The sequence below is a fragment of the Protopterus annectens genome, chromosome 10.part0 (assembly GCF_019279795.1).
Source record: "Protopterus annectens isolate FY-2018-M chromosome 10.part0, PAN1.0, whole genome shotgun sequence".
Lineage (NCBI taxonomy): Eukaryota > Metazoa > Chordata > Ceratodontiformes > Protopteridae > Protopterus > Protopterus annectens.
Window position 1 is genome coordinate 926,793,751 of NC_056744.1, and position 17,222 is coordinate 926,810,972.

Genomic DNA, 17,222 nt, shown 5'->3' on the forward strand with positions numbered 1-17,222 from the left:
AGGGAGAAGAAGACCTGTACCAATTGGCTAGATAGAAGGACAGAGCTGGGAAAGATGGGCAGCAGGTAAGGGTGATAAAGGACAGTGAGGGAAATGTACTCACAAGTGAGGAGAATGTGTTGAGTAGATGGAAAGAGTACTTTGAAGGGCTGATGAATGAAGAGAATGAGAGAGAGAGAAGGTTGTATGATGTGGGGATAGTGAAACAGATTAGCAAGGAGGAAGTAAGGACAGCTATGAAGAGGATGAAGAATGGAAAGGCTGTTGGCCCAGATGACAATCCAGTGGAAGCATTGAGGTGCTTAGGAGAAATGGCAGTGGAATTTTTAACCAGATTGTTTAATGAAATTTTGGAAAGTTAGAGGATGCCTGAGGAGTGGAGAAAAAGTGTTTTGGTACCTATCTAAGAATAAGGGTGATGTGCAGAGCTGCAGTAAAGTACAGAGGGATTACATTGATCAGTCACAGTTTGAAGTTATGGGAAAGAGTAGTGGAAGCTAGGTTAAAAGAAGGGAGGTGATGATTAGTGATCAGCAGTGTGGTTTCATGCCAGGAAAGAGCACTACAGATGCAATATCTGCTCTGAGAGTGTTGTTGGAGAAATACAGAGTAGGTCAGAAGGAGTTGCACTGTGTCTTTGTGGACTTAGAGAAAGCATATGACAGGGTGCCTAGAGAGGAGTTGTGATATTGTATGAAGAAGTCGGGAGTGGCAGAGAAGTATGTAAGAGTGGTACAGGATATCTACGAGGGCAGTGTGACTCTGAAAGAGAAGGAGGCGACCACCATTTTAAATTTATTATACTGGAAGTGATTAGAACTAGTCCTAAAGGGGGTGACATTAAAAGTTTACTCAGTTATAAGGAAGTATGGTGGCAAATATTTTTAGATGCCACCACACCCCCAGGTTTAAATGAATCTGTTAAACCTTTGTTAATGTTCTCTTAAATCAATATATTATTATTCTCATAAGAGTATGAGAAATGTATTTGTGAATGGAAATATTTTATATGGTATATATCTGTTCATCATTTAGATATATAAAAAAATTTATTGTACTCATTAAGTACAAAATTTTTATTAGTAATACCTTGACAATTTTTATTTGGGAAATACTGTATATTATATAATGGATTTTTATAGATTGTTTTAAAATTATTTAACAACATTATTATTTTATGTTATACATTATAAGATTAGAAATATCTTACTACAAAATTATAATTGTTTAATACAATATCAATTTAAGTATATTTGGCAGGGACCTTGTTATGTTATGTTTACATTCATTCGTACCAGCAACAAATTATTTTGTTTAGTAGTAACTATCACTTTAAATTTGAGGTTTTGAATTTTTTGGCGCCAGAAAAGGTTTAAAACACATGGATTGAATTTTGACTTTAGTTCTTAAGAAGCCCAGATTTGCTGGGTGAAAGCGCTTAACTCTTTTGTTTTTCCTTGTCATGTAACACGCTGTTTTTAGCCGCTATTTTAATAAACTGGGATTATAAATACACATCTCGCTGCCTTAAGTTTTACATATATTGTCGTTATGTGAGAGCACTTATAGGTGTACTCGTCGTGGTGCTTCATTTCCTTTGTTGCCATTTATTTTGTTGATTCAGTTGTCGTTTTTAGACATGGAGAACACCGGTGCATCACCTGTAAGAGGGGAAACATCTCCACAGGATGTAGGCATAGAGGATATTTCCCATATTCGAGATGACATCAACGGTTTAAGGGGTGAACTGAACAGTCTCACCCTTTTAGTCAAACAACTTATACAGGGCGGCTATCCAGTTTCTGCATCCCAGCCAAGTTTCACTAAGAATTGTTGTGCGCGCATGGAGTGTACCAACTCTAATACTAAGAGTCCCATCTCTTCCGGACACTCTCACCAGAGAGTATTGGATGATATAACATGTGAAGGGGATACTGGTCACTGGAACACTACAAAACCTGGCGTGCGTGAAGCTGTTTCATCAGACAGTTTAGACATACCTCACGGACAAGGTGAATGTTCGAGGAGAGGGTTAAATACCCTTGACATTCAAGAATCTTACAACCAAAGTAAAATTAACCTCTCTGATTTTACATTTGATTTTTCTTTATATGATATAAATGACGAGGCTATCAGAACAGGAGCCAAACCTAAAAGAGCTTTGCCTGCTAAAACATATTCTACAGTTGCTGGTCGAACTTCACAACAAGACAAAGGTACTGTTAAATCTTCCTCTAGTACTGTAAATTCCACTGCACACAAGCATAGAGTTGGTGAAGATAATAAATTCAATGAGTTTTTGTTGTTTAGTCACGGTGCAGATGATTTTAAAGGGGAAGAAAACAGTTTTAAAATGGACAATAGAGGTATGACAATTTGAAGATAATGATCTATTAATTTGGTAAAATGTTAAAAAATATTAATGGTATAAAAATTGATAATGCATATTTGTCTAGAAATTTGGAATTGAACATGGTACCAAAGGGCCTTAGGTTTTTCAGGTTGCCCTTAGGTCTTGATTTGACCGTAAATATAGAAAAAGAGTTCAACAGATTTTTTGACAAATGTGGTTTTGATTTTATGCGTTTATTAATTAAACACAGTGATAAGAAATTGAGCAAACATTATTGAGGCTGAAAGATTGAATAACAATATTCTTAATGATTTATTATTCTCCCAATGGGAGAATTTGTACAATAAGCAGTATCTGGAAGCCAAAAAATGGGTTTCTAATATTACGTGACAAAGACAAAAAAATTGAATAGAGATAGTGAGCAATATACTAACAACAAAGCATATATCTGGCCCAATACGTGTCCTAGAAAACATTTTAATGATGAAACTGGTAAACATACACAACAGATGGATGATGAGAGGTACTCCGATCACCAGGGGGGATATGGTGATTCTTACCCTAATAGACCAGAATTTTATAAAAGGGATTCTCAAGGGGTAGGAAAACAATGTACACAACCTTACAAAAACGGGCATCAGAAATTTACGAGGAAGAGATGGTATTAGATCAGACTAATTTTCACACTTCAGAAATTGTTCATAACAGTAATACTTATTTTAATGAGATTAAAATTAAAGGGAAAGTACATACTTTTAACAATGTTAATATTTTTAATTACACTGATTTGTATATAGATAAAGTACATTTTGATTTACTCACTAAGGGAATGAAATATATCCCAAATCCTAAGTTTGATTTAGTTGATACTATAATTGAATTTAAAAAAAATATTAGGAAAGTTAACTTGGATGTTTATTTTAACAATTTGGGGGTACACAAGATTGACAATTACGTTCATGAAGGTCACCCCATTATACCTCTTAGGAAAGTTAGTAGGTTTGTTCCACCAAGTCACCCCGCTATTGAAACATTTGAGAACATTATCATTAGGGAAATGTATTATGGGTCAAGGAAATTGAAACAAATCACCTCCATTAGTAATTTAACACAAGGAGAAGCGAAATTATTGTGTGACCTCAGAGACAACATGAACATAAGAGTGATGAAACCTGATAAGGGTGGTGGGGTTGTTTTATATGACAGCATGGAATACACTAAAAAGTTATATGGTTTATTGCACTATTCTGGCAATTATACACCTATTTCTATCAATGAGCTGAATATTGCATATCAAAGAATTGATTCATATATTGAGGAATATTATTTAGAAGGGAGAATAACTAAAGAGACATATGACTTTTTAATAGTTAAATTTCCTAGACTGGCCACCCTCATTGGTATACCTAAGGTTCACAACGACGTTCAAGATCCACCTTTTCGACCAATAGTCTCTGGAAGCAAATCTAAGACCTTCCCTATAGGTAAATACATTGATTTTAAACTAAAATTTTTATATGATAAAGTTCCTCATATGGTAAAGGATTCCTGTTTTTTTTTAAGAAACTATCCTATAGACATGAACTTTGATCACATTACATTTCTCACTATAGATGTAATATATTTATTTTCCTGCATCCCAAAAGAAAAAGGGCTTGAAGCATTTAGTGCCAGTATTTTTAAACATTCAAATCTGGAATGGGACGAAATTAGGTTATTGGAAGAGATGATGTCTATTGTTTTGGATAACAATTTCATTTACTTTGAAGGTGAACACTTTAAGCAAACCAAAAGGGTAGCGATGGGAGCCGCATGTGCTCCCATCTATGCCATCTTGGTTATGCTCCATTGGGAGGACTCAACACTATTTACTAGTGAATATTACAAACATGTGAAACATTATTCTAGGTTTTTGGATGATATATATATTCTATGGGATGCAGATGACATGACCCTGGAATCTTTTATCACTTTTTTGAATAGGAGTAGTGATTATTTAAAATTCACTAATGTTTATAATAGTACTGGTTTATCTTATCTGGACACATTCATTCAGTATCAAGCTAACACTCTTACTTCCTCTATATATAGGAAAGATATGTTTTCCAATAATTATTTACATTTCACCAGTTGTCATCCTGAGCAAATGAACAACATATTTAAAGGTCAATGTGTACGAGCAGCTCGTATGACATCCAATAACAAATTATTAATTACTGAATTGGATTTCATTAAAGAGTTATTTAAACAAAGAGGATATCCTAGAAATATGATGAAACACACTATTCAATACATATTACAATTGAGGAACAGCAGATTTCAACCGTTACTGGGAAGGAAATTTGTTTTGTCCACTTATGAGATAGATACATCCCAAGATAAGAACAAAACACCAGTTTTGAATGTGGATTTATATCAAAAGTCCCTCATTTTACAATTCAATTTAGCAGCAAGTTATATTAAGAAATTAATATATGATGTTTGGTATTATATAACCAAAGATACCCAGCTAACCAAAATTACAGGTTCGAAACCACATTTTATATTTAAAATGGGAACCAATATAAAGCAAATAGTAAAATACAAACATGTAGGAGTAAAAAACAATAAGTTGATTTCAGTTTGGAGCCCGAGATGTGGTACTTTTAGACAGTGTAAATTTATGTCCGAAGAGACTATTATACATTTAAGTAACGGACATAGAAGCACTGTATCTGTCAGTATTGTAATAGTTTTTACGTAGGAAAAACGGAACGAAACCTTAGGAAAAGGATTTATCATACATACTGTATTAAAACCAAAGACAGTAACAATGCACTGTACAGACATATTAAAAGAGAAGGAGGTGACCACCATTTTAAATTTATTATACTGGAAGTGATTAAAACTGATCCTAAAGGGGGTGACATTAAAAGTTTATTCAGTTATAAGGAAGTATGGTGGCAAATATTTTTAGATGCCACCACACCCCCAGGTTTAAATGAATTTATATCCGTTAAACCTTTGTTAATGTTCTCTTAAATCAATATATTATTATTCTCATAAGAGTATGAGAAATGTATTTGTGAATGGAAATATTTTATATGGTATATATCTGTTCATCATTTAGATATATAAAAAATTTTATTGTACTCATTAAGTAAAAAATTTTATTAGTAATACCTTGACAATTTTCATTTAGGAAATACTGTATATTATATAATGGATTTTTATAGATTGTTTTAAAATTATTTAACATTATTATTTTATGTTATACATTATATGACTAGAAATGTCTTACTACATAATTATAATTGTTTAATACAATATAAATTTAAGTATAATATTTGGCAGAGACCTTGTTATGTTATGTTTATATTCATTCGTACCAGCAACAAATTATTTTGTTTAGTAGTAACTATCGCTTTAAATTTGAGGTTTTGAATTTTTTGGCACCAGAAAAGGTTTAAAACACTTGGATTGAATTTTGACTTTAGTTCTGAAGAAGCCCACAGTTGCTTGGTGAAAGCGCTTAACTCTTGTTTTTCCTTGTCATGTAACACGCTGTTTTAGCCGCTATTTTAATAAACTGGGATTATAAATACACATCTCGCTGCCTTAAGTCTTACATATATTGTTGTTGTGTGAGAGCACTTATAGGTGTACTCGTCGTGGTGCTTCATTTCCATTGGTGAGGACTGTGGTATGAGTGACAGATACGTTTAAGGTGGAGGTGGGATTACATCAAGGATCAGCTCTGAGCCCTTTCTTATTTGCAGTGGTGATGGACAGGTTGACAGATGAGATCAGACAGGAGGCCCCATGGACTATGATGTTTGCAGATGACATTATGATATGTAGTGAAAGTAGAGAACAGGTTGAGGAGACCCTGGAGAGGTGGAGATATGCTTTAGAGAGGAGAGGAATGAAGGTCAGCAGGGCTAAAACTGAATATATGTGTGTAAATGAGAGGGAGGGTAGAGGAATGGTGAGGATGCAGGGAGTAGAGTTGGTAAAGGTGGATGAGTTTAAGTACTTGGGATCAACAGTTCAGAGTAATGGTGAGTGTGGAAGAGAGGTGAAGAAGTTGGTACAGGCAGGCTGGAATGGGTGGAGAGGAGTGATTTGTGACAGACGGGTACCAGTAAGAGTGAAAGGGAAGGTCTACAAGAGGGTAGTGAGACCAGCTATGTTATATGGGTTGGAGACGGTGGCATTGACAAAAAGGCAGGAGTCAGAGCTGGATGTGGCAGAGTTAAAGATGTTAAGATTTGCACTGGGTGTGACTAGAATGGACAGGATTAGGAATCAGTATATTAGAGGGTCAGCTCAGGTTGGGCAGTTTGGAGACAAAGCAAGAGAGGCGAGATTGCATTTGTTTGGACATGTGTTGAGGAGGGATGCTGGGTATATTGGGAAAATGATGCTAAGGATGGAGCTGCCAGGTAAGAGGAAGGCCTAAGATAAAGTTTATGGATGTGAGAGAGGACATGCAGGCAGATGGTGTGAAAGAGCATGATGCAGAGGACAGGAAGAAATGGAAATGGATGATCCGCTGTGGCGACCACTAACGGGAACAGCCAAAAGAAGATGATGATGATCTTCACTCTAGCCCATTGTAAAAGATAAGCTTTCTCTTTGCATCTATGTTAAATCTAACTATTTAACCTTCATTGACACAATATAAAAAAAAATCAGAAAGAAAATCTAATTTTCACAGTCCACCTGGACATAAATGACAATTATCATTCCATAAATGAACACATGGGAATACCTGTATTATCCCCTTGTATGAAGCAAACAATACAGCTCTTTGTTTACTGTCATTCCTGAATGAAATTCTTATTCCTGATTACTCGCAGCATGCTCTCAGGCTTTTCTACTGTACTCAAGACAGCATATTTCTGAATTATGTCCACTCTTATAATAGGATCAGTAAGTCAAAACACGCAACAGGAATAAAACACCTTCAAATTTGCTAGATACTACAAATGAAGAGTCCAATCCTTTATTAACACTGTCTCATCACCTTATAAAGTAGTCACAAATCAGCCATTTGCTATGAATAATTTCTGTAATTCCCCTTGAACATGTATTAGCAGGACTCCAAAACTGATATAGCAATCATTCTTTAATATATCAAAACTGAAAATAATCCAAAACAGTTTAAGTACAGCCCAGCAGCAACCCCAAATGTGATGCTGGAGACTGATATGTGGTCTGTAGCTTAGAATGAACAGGATCATCAGACCAGTCACTCATCTTATTTTCTATATAGTCCAAACAACTCAAACCTTATTTCAATGGCACTGTAATGGCACAGTTTTTTCTGTCTTGCTTTATTTTCCTTCTTAGCTGATCATGGAATAAAAGCTGGCAAATTCACTTGGAGCCCAGTACTCCAGTGCTTTAATGTGTACTTTTTCAATTGTATTGACAAAATTGCATCTTATAGTCATGAAAATAAATATCTGCTTTAACCTCATGAGAGTCAAGAAACAACAAACATTTTGATATTTTTTTTCATTTAGTATACATTCTGTTATCAAATGAAATGGTCTCAGTATTACAAATTTAAACAGATGTTCAAGAAATATCTTACTTACACTCAACTGTTCAGGAATTATTTTTAGTGCTATCAATTGATACTATTAGATTCCCTATTATATGATCAAAGACGCATTCTTTCACATGCATCTTGATCGAATTCGAAAGCACGAAATGGCAAAATAACAAAACAGCATATAAGCAAATTCTTTCCCTGGGAAAGAAATCACTTGGCCACCTTCGTTATTTTGCCATGTTCGTCACTGTAGTGCAATCTCACAGTTGGTATATTTAAGTAGGGGGTGGGGGGGGCAAAGCCCCCCACTTTATGTAATGTTTTGAAGGTTTTTTTTTTTTTTGGCACAGCGATTTTTTTCCCTGGGAAAAAAATCACTGTTCTAAATGTTCGGGATTGTAAGCTTTCACTTACATGGGGTCGATAAATCAGTGTTCGCTTTTTTAAGCGTTCGCTGATTTAATATAGACCCTACTAGACATGGCAAGGTTTCTCCTGCTAATAAGATGTACAGATCACCTTGAATTCCTGGATATAGTTAAGATGTTACTCAAAGAATTATTTATATTTGATCCAGATAATGCAGTTCTTGTGGATGACTTAAAGCTATATAGCAGAAGCTGAGAAATCTTTTTGAATTCAATCCTTAAGGTTTACTTGGGTGATTAATGAGCCAATAAGTAGTAATATGACAATTTTGTATACTGTGTTATTAAGGACGTAACACTTGCAATTATGAGTAGGAGATTAAAGTAGCAATAGCTGGTTCAAATCTCACTGCAATGATTTTACACTAAAATGAATGGAGAGGATTATCAGTTGTAATTCTCAAAGGGATGTAGCTCTTTATAAATATAAAAAGAATAAGTATACGTGGAAAAAAATGATAGACAAGTTAAAACAATGGAAGTGAAAACATTTGAATGATGCAGTATGAGATATCAAGAACTGCTGCAAATACTGGTCACTGGATACTCTGAAATAACTATTTACATGTTCAATGTACCAGAAGGTCAAGTGGTACAACTAAAGTGAAATGATGGCTAACACATTTAATTTGACATACCACTGACATCATAATAAGAGAGTTTAGAGTACATTATAGGACAATAACAAGACCACAATGGAAAGAAGACAGTGAGAGAGAGAGAGAGAGAGAGAAGGGACATGAAATGACTCAGTCTGGATTAAAAACAGAAGGAAAGTTTGCTTTTAATGCACATAGAACCACAAAGTGCATTCTTTTTGTCTATATTTTGTTGACTGAGACTAGGCCCACTAAGGTGGCACTCATACTGCGTAGGGGAAATTTCTTTAGAATTTTTAGATATGTCATATAGTATTTTGGAGGGTGTAAAGATGATATCAAGTGATAAAGGCAGTAATATACAAAAAGGATAACAATAACATTGTTACACTTGGGGGAGTCTTGGTATCATTTCATATATTTTGTGTGATAACATAACTGAGTGCAGAGAATGCAGTGGGTAAATGACTGTACAAAAATACAAACTTTTTTGGGAAAGTTTTAGGAGAAATAAAAGAAAAATGGAAGATGGGAAAACTAAACATTATAGACCAAGATATTTTATGGGGAAATTAGATTTAGACAAATTAGAAAAGGATATAAAAACATAGCTTAAAAAGATGACAATTTATTTGGAGAATGGTCATGAATGTTTGAGGGAATTAAATCTGAAGGGATTAATAAAATGAAGAAATATTGTAGACAAGTATATGCACATGAACAGAGTGATTTTATTTTGGGGGATAACACTGAATAAATTACTGGTAAAAGGAATTTGAAATATAAAGTAAAGGAATAAAGGAAATTCCACTCAAAAGGGTGAAGACTAGTATAAGGCAGTGAACACTGTTTTTAGAAGAAGAAGCAAAGGTTTCTGCAAAAGATTATACGATATATAAATCAGAAGAGGTAAAACATACTGATATGTAAATGATGGTACGCAGGAATTATAAAAAAACGGGATCAGAAAGCTGAAAAGATAGTAAGACAATGACAGTGGCATAGTTTACTTGGGTTTTGCATAATAAACTGATACTTTTTTGATCTTATGAAATAAATGAGAATTTGCTTGTAGTAAAAACAGTGGGGGATAAAAAAGTACAATGATGTTTGCTGTTTGACAGGTGTTCCTGTTTAAAGTCGTACATGTTATGAAAGGTGTTTTAAGTTTTTGTAATAAAGAACTGCTTTTTCTAATATGCACCTTGAGATATTTTAAATTCACCTAAGCTACCACAAAGTCAGGCAGATGGGACCTTGGTTTAATGCCTTGCCCAAAATTATTTTACACACAGGAATGCACCCACTTATGCCATAGACATGCTCTCAATATTATATAGCCCATTTCTGTAGACATTTATTTGTATAGCAATATGCAAACTGTAGCCACTCAAAGGGAAGCATAAATGTGGATGGCCAACTCCCAAAGCTGAACAAAGCTGAAATATATTAGTTTAATATGCACACCACTGACAAAAGTAAATGTGATCAGTGTTTCAGTACAAAAAAAGCATTGAGTTTATGTCCAAAACAATGCCACTAGAGTTAGCCTAGGACCAAAGGGAAACTTCCTTCCTTTGTCAGCTGGGGAAGTACAAGACACATACATCATCAAACTGGAAATACCAAAACTGTGGAACACTGGCAAACAGAAAAGGTACATATAAAACATTTTTGCAGGAGGTTTTGCCCTTTCACCACTGTAGTGCAATCTCAAGAGTCAGAATATATAATTAGCAGGAGGTATAGGGGCACACCTTTGCCACCCTGCAAAAAAGTTTTATACTTAATTTTTATGTTTGTTGATATTCTGTAATTTTAATGTTTCTGCTTTGACATTGTGCATGTTGACTATTTCTCTAGGTGATAATTTAATATAAATCCTCCAGATCTGCTGACAGAAAAGCTAAGTGACAAATGCTTGTCCGTATTGGGGAAGGTATAAATCAAATTCAGTAAAAAGGGTAATTTTTGGACACAAAAGATGAGCTATTAATAAAACACATTACGGGCATGCACAGCATACAACTAATACACGTATGCTTACCAGTGAGTGATGTGTGCACAGATTTGTCTGGCATGCACTACCTATAGAAGATCAGACTAATAAAGGAAAGGAATGGTAAGCACACAGGAAACATCCCAATACAAATACATCTACATCCATGATTCAACCCGTTATAAAAATAAATGGCCTATATCAAAAGAAAATTATCTAAGAGCCATGGTGGTGCAGCGGTAGCATTGTCGCCTCACAGCAAGAGGTTCTCCCATTCGATTCTCAGCTGGAGCTCCTTGTGTGTGGAGTCTGCATGTCCTCCCCGCGGTCGAGTGGCATTTGAAAGACATGCGTGAATGGGCGTGCCTTCGTTGAAGGTTGGGTGTCGGGCTGGCACCTCGGCACTGCAAAAATCTACTGCCAATCATTAGCGGACTGGAGTTCCTCTGTGGTGACCTCCTAACCGAGAAAAGTCGAAAGAAGAACAATCAAAAGAAAATTATGTTTAAAAAATATCTACAGCAAATTGCAGAATCATTCAAGTGCAACAAAAAGAGTCAATGGTGCCCAGAAAAGCAGAAAGCTCTGGAAAAAGGAACATGAATAAAATACAAAGAAGCACATTTTTAACACATAAGAAGGAAGCAGAATTCATGCGACTCAGACTCCTACTAGGTATAGAGGCAACAGTGCCAAACCAAGTCAAGTCCAAGAACAATGGGATGCTAAATAGACTACATTATGAATATTTGTTAAAGTGGAACTGTAATGACCTGTAATGGATGTTGGGTAGTTATCTACAGCTGGTATACTTCCAGTGGGATATTGTAGTAGAAGTACTACAACAAAATTATCAGATCTGACACAATCCTACCAAACAAATCAACTGCATCCTTCTCACACAGCTGAATGGCTTGAGCTCCTACGCAACCTGACCTTGCATCAACTAAAATCAGCAATATCAAACCTTCACTGCAAATATGCTCCAAACAGAAAACTTTAGTCACAGCACCAAAATCGAATTTGCATCATCATTTTAGAGACTTCCTCTATTCCTCATACATAGTCGAACGGTGGAATTCAGTTCCTTCTGAAAAGACGGAGGCAGACTAAAACCCTTTCAAAAATGGTTAACCTCAACATGTTCATGTCCCAGTCAAACTTGATAGAGCAAGTATTACCCCCACCTCCACCACTTTCAGTACCTAGATGGTTTACATTCTACTTTACACTCCCATCCATTTACCTATCTCTAGCCATCACCCCCCCCAATAACATCATAAACATTAACTGATTATGTCACTCCGTTTGCCCTGTGTTTAGTATGTAGATATGCTAATCCATTTTAAGTGGTGACAATAATTTTCTTTATATTAATCTGTTCTTGTAATTGCAGATATACTACTGTATATTTCTCTGTAGTGTCATATGCCCTATAAGGTGCAAATCATTTTGTTGAATATTAATTTGTTCAACTATCTAAACTGCAGGTTACTTTCTACTAACATTAGACTTAGCAGATGCTGTATGTGCTGAATGTCATTTGTTGAATGAGATGTGTTTATATAAGGGACAAATTTGTGTGTGACAGAGAGACTTAAGGTTAGAGTAAGGGTTAAGGAAACGGGACAGATTTTGTGTGTGTGTATTTGTCAGTAGGGCTAGGTAAGGGATTTTATTTAGTATTGTCTGTATGTGTAGGGCCCCCTGCCCATTTTAATAATGCATGCTAACCATAACCATACACGTCACCTTAGAAAAAAACATTCTATAACTCTGTGTACCACAGATCATACAAATTAGGAATAAATGGTGTGGTAGGGCTATAATTTGGAGAGTGCAAAAGGAAAATTTCTTTTTGTACCTTTTGTATGTTTATCATTTTAGATATTTGATAATTTGCATGTTCAAATATTTTTGTCAACCTTGTGTGTTTGTTAACATTTTTACATCTTGAATATTCATGACATAACCCATCCTGTTGTAACGTAAAATACTACAACCAGACACACTTCTTTCTTCTTTTCTAGTTACTACTTTTAGGGAGCTTTTTCTTCCAGGAACTCCACTAAAAAGGGGCTATCACTCCAGTCAGACAATGCTGTTTAAGAAATGTGCAATAAGAAATAAAACCAATTAAACTGACGTTTGTGCAGGAGGTGACTGAAGTGCTACATGCCAGTCGTGCTGAGTACTAGTGAGATATAGGAAGTGCAACTTTTTTATTATTTTTATTTTTTTTTACTTTTTACTGTTCATGGTTCTAGGGTATTTACTGCGTGGACTCTCTTTCCAGTTATCTATAACAACACTGCTTTGTCCTTGGAGTTATAGTTACAAGGTCGGGGCACTGATTTTAGTTTTCTTTGTTTTGTATGCTTTTTATTTGTGGCACGTTTTTTTGTAGTTGCCTATGTGTCTTTAACTAAGAGTCAAAGCATTTCCAATAGACACAAATTTGATCCTGACCCACCGAAGTGCATAGTTTTAGAGCATATACAGAAGCTTGATCACAGACAGATAGGTGTGTGCGTGTGTGTGTGTGTGTGTTTGTGGAAGAGAGAGAGACTCTGCATATGATTAATTAGTTTCAAAGAAACTCATAATTATATGTTACCTTTACAAAGGATATGTCTACTGTGTGCTATTTTTGGAAAGAAATATATTTCTAGGTGAAATACTTGACAGGCAGCAATGACTGTACAGTGAGGTTTGGTGTTAATATTTTATCATACATGGTGAGAGTTATGAACCTGACAACCATTTCAGATATATGATTTGAACTGCATGCACCACTTTTATAACATGAATTTCTTTAATAAGAAGCATGACAGATGGTAGATTTGGATCAGTTTGGTAAGGAAGCTATTACTGTACTAGCTTTTAGACACAGTCATTTTTGACATACTCAGAAGTACAGAAAAATTAAATGCTAAACTATCATTCAGAAATAATATCTCTGTATGCCATGGAATATAGCCTCCTTGAAACCTAACCAATAGAAGGAAAACATATGCAACATATTCTAAGAACAGAGATTCACTACAGATAAAACATTACTGAAGCAAACCCCTATGTCCTGGTACCGTTAGTTGCTTTAAACTGAAAGGATACAACTTGTACAAACTATTAATAAATCTGTGGTATTTGGAAAAGTGCTGAAAGTGATGAATACAACACTCTAGAAGAAGCTGAATGAATGCTTGACAAGAGTTCTGAGACATTTGCGTTGTCCTACTTATTTGATATCAATCACTGTGTCAGTGCTGAACTCTTTAAATAGTTTTTTGAAAGATTTTTCTGCAAAAGAATGGCATATAGTTAGCAAACTCTATCAAGGCTCCAAATCTTTTCTATTAATCATGATATTGTAAAAGGCCAACAAGAGACATATCATATTGCAGAAGTTATTACTGGCACTTGTGCTCTGTTGCTGAATCCATCAAGGCCACGACACCAGTTCTAGAGCCAATACTGCTCCTCTCTATGTAAGCTCATATTTCTGATAGCAGTTCTGACATTCATCATGCAGGAAGAATAGCTGTACTATAAACAACAAGAATCATTGCTACTTTACAGGTTTTAGCTGATAGACGTCCCATGTCAAAATCTTTCCAAGTGTCATAACAAATGGCTTAGAGCTATTATCGATGGTAGGGAAAGTACTCTGTCATCATAATCTCTGTCAACATGACTTCTAGAGAAGGAAACAACTTTTTGAATGTGGATGTGAATGGTAAAAGTAATGGATGTTCTCTTTACACTGCTGTATTTCAAAACATTTGAAGGCACAATAAAACAAATCTGAGCATATATGTGAAAAGCAACACGATTATAGTTCTTTGTGAAACATTACCTATGTACTAGATGTAAAAGTACACAAACACCCATATTAATGTCATTATTAATGGTTCAGTGAAATAAAATTTGAAAGCAAAATGAAAGATAGTAACAAATGATACCCCAATGGTATATTTCATTATGGAAATCGGTAAAACAATATATGCCAGCAAACATAACATGCTTTGCGAGCGTTTCATTTTCAAAACACTACACTTACAGTCCATTAAAAAAATCTCCTGAAAGAATTGTCAAAAATTCATCAAAATAAGACTGCTTTATTACTGCACAAACATATTCTGACTGACACGCAGGAGTCTGATTAGCATGAAATTAACAGCATGCACAATGATCACATTGCTATATCATTCTCTTAATGTACTTTCACAAATAGGATACATTGTTGAAATTCTCAAAAAAAATGAAACAGTATCAAAATGAAAGTAAACAGGAGCAGTTTTAAACTAAAACAGATTTGGAAATAAACTTAATGTCTAGCAAACCCTCCCTACAGCCAGCTCAGGTGGCAAATATTAGGGAGATGTAAAAATATGTGCACATTCAGTTATTTTTGCTGCTTTAATTTAAAAACAGTGCACACAAATCATAAACTGCTTTTAAAATTACTGATCTTTTTTTTTCTGCAGAGGAAAACATATACTGGCAAAAACCTTTAGTAGCTAAACAGCTTATTTATATATATATATATATATATATATATATATATATATATATATATATATATATATATGTTTGTGTGTGTGTGTCTATTTCATAACACTGAAAACTCATTATTCTGAAACTAATATGGTTGAACCCATTTCAATGAAAACTCATCACAGTGAAGACTCAATTCACTGAAAACCTTCTCCACAAGAAACATATCTGAAAAACATGCTTTTGCAGAGGTGCAATTCCCTGTACTTACTAACTCCATGATCACAGAACTGTAGAGAAAAGAAAAAACAGGACACACAATGCAATGAATCAGTGCTCAAGAACAAACATATGTATCTACAGACCTGTGGGCACAACATGATGCTGGCCGTGGACATTTACTGCTAGAGTCACTTCCATTATAACTCCATCCCATACTCTTTACATACTTCTGCACTTTTCAGTGAAATTAGTTCGACCATTGAGGTTTCAATGAAATGAGTTAGTGTTAGGATGGAGAAGCATGTGTGTGTGTGTGTACATACAAAAGAAAAAGGTCAACACGTATAACCAGTTTATGTAACTGAGAAACGTATTTCAAGAAATTCACCTTGACAGTGATGCGAGAAGCATACATTTCTTAAAAACTATTTCACACACAACTTGCTGTTATCAGCAATGCAGTCACACAATCTTGTAGGGCATGAGGTTTCTTTTTTACAGGAAAGACTTTCACTAGTTGCCATTAAGACACATCTTATAATCTTATAATTAAATCAGAGTATATTCTCTACAAATACTACACTGTGCCTCACATAAAAAAATAAAAATTGCCCTAAAAGGACTTTTAAACATAACTTGAATACTAGTAGGCTGATTTTCAAACTTGTAAGCATTATTTAGTGCAGTCACTGTGAGGTGCTTACACAAGCAGCTGTAAATAACACCAAATAGCAGTTATGCTATAAGAATCTTGCAACAATTAATTTGCTATTTATTTTATTTTGATAAAAATTGTGCAATATATGTAACACACTAACTGAAACACAGAATTGTGTGTATATACAAACACACATACACACACACGCATATATTTATATATATATATATATATATATATATATATATATATATATATATATAAATAAAATGTATGCTTGTGAATACGTGTTCATGCTGAAGCTTACAACACAAGCAAGTGGAAGTTGTTAGACTACTGGAAGTGGAGAAACGCAGACTATGTAGAAGTACATGATCAGGAAACACAAAAGGTTAGGAGTCTCTGGGTAATATGATTAAGGAAAGAATGACATGATTCAGATACAGGTCCCCACTTCTGCAGTTGTAAAGGTGAAAGAAACCAAAGAAGAAAGTGAGAAAAAATTGCATAAATTAAATGTATGATCATACATACAAAGTGGACTAAAGGGATGCAGTTCCAGGTTAACTGTTTGCTACTTAGTGCCGGAACCAAATATCCCACAGTTCTTCAACAGCATTAAATTATTTTCCACCAGAAAATGTGAAATGTTAGATTCTGTAAAGTTGCACATAGGTGAATGCACTCATCGTGCCATAATTATGCAAGAACACAAAGAAATCTTCATAATGCAGCTGGAGTGCTCATGTTAGCTGTGCAGCTGTTGCTGTCTAAAATATTTTGTCTCACTTTTAAATCATGCAATGTCTAGAACTATATAACTGAAATTTTACCTTTCACAATGAATTAAATGACAAGAGCAGGCACAGTGTAAACTATTAATGCATTTCAAGTAGCCTAGATTATTTAAGCATCCAGGGTAAC

General features: G+C 34.8%; 1 protein-coding gene across 1 annotated transcript in view; it reads right to left on the reverse strand.

The window, feature by feature from the left end:
- The window catches only part of DPYD (dihydropyrimidine dehydrogenase), a 4,342,678-nt gene that overhangs the window by 3,250,189 nt on the left and 1,075,267 nt on the right, over nt 1-17,222 (reverse strand). The gene's annotated exons all lie outside the window — the stretch shown is intronic.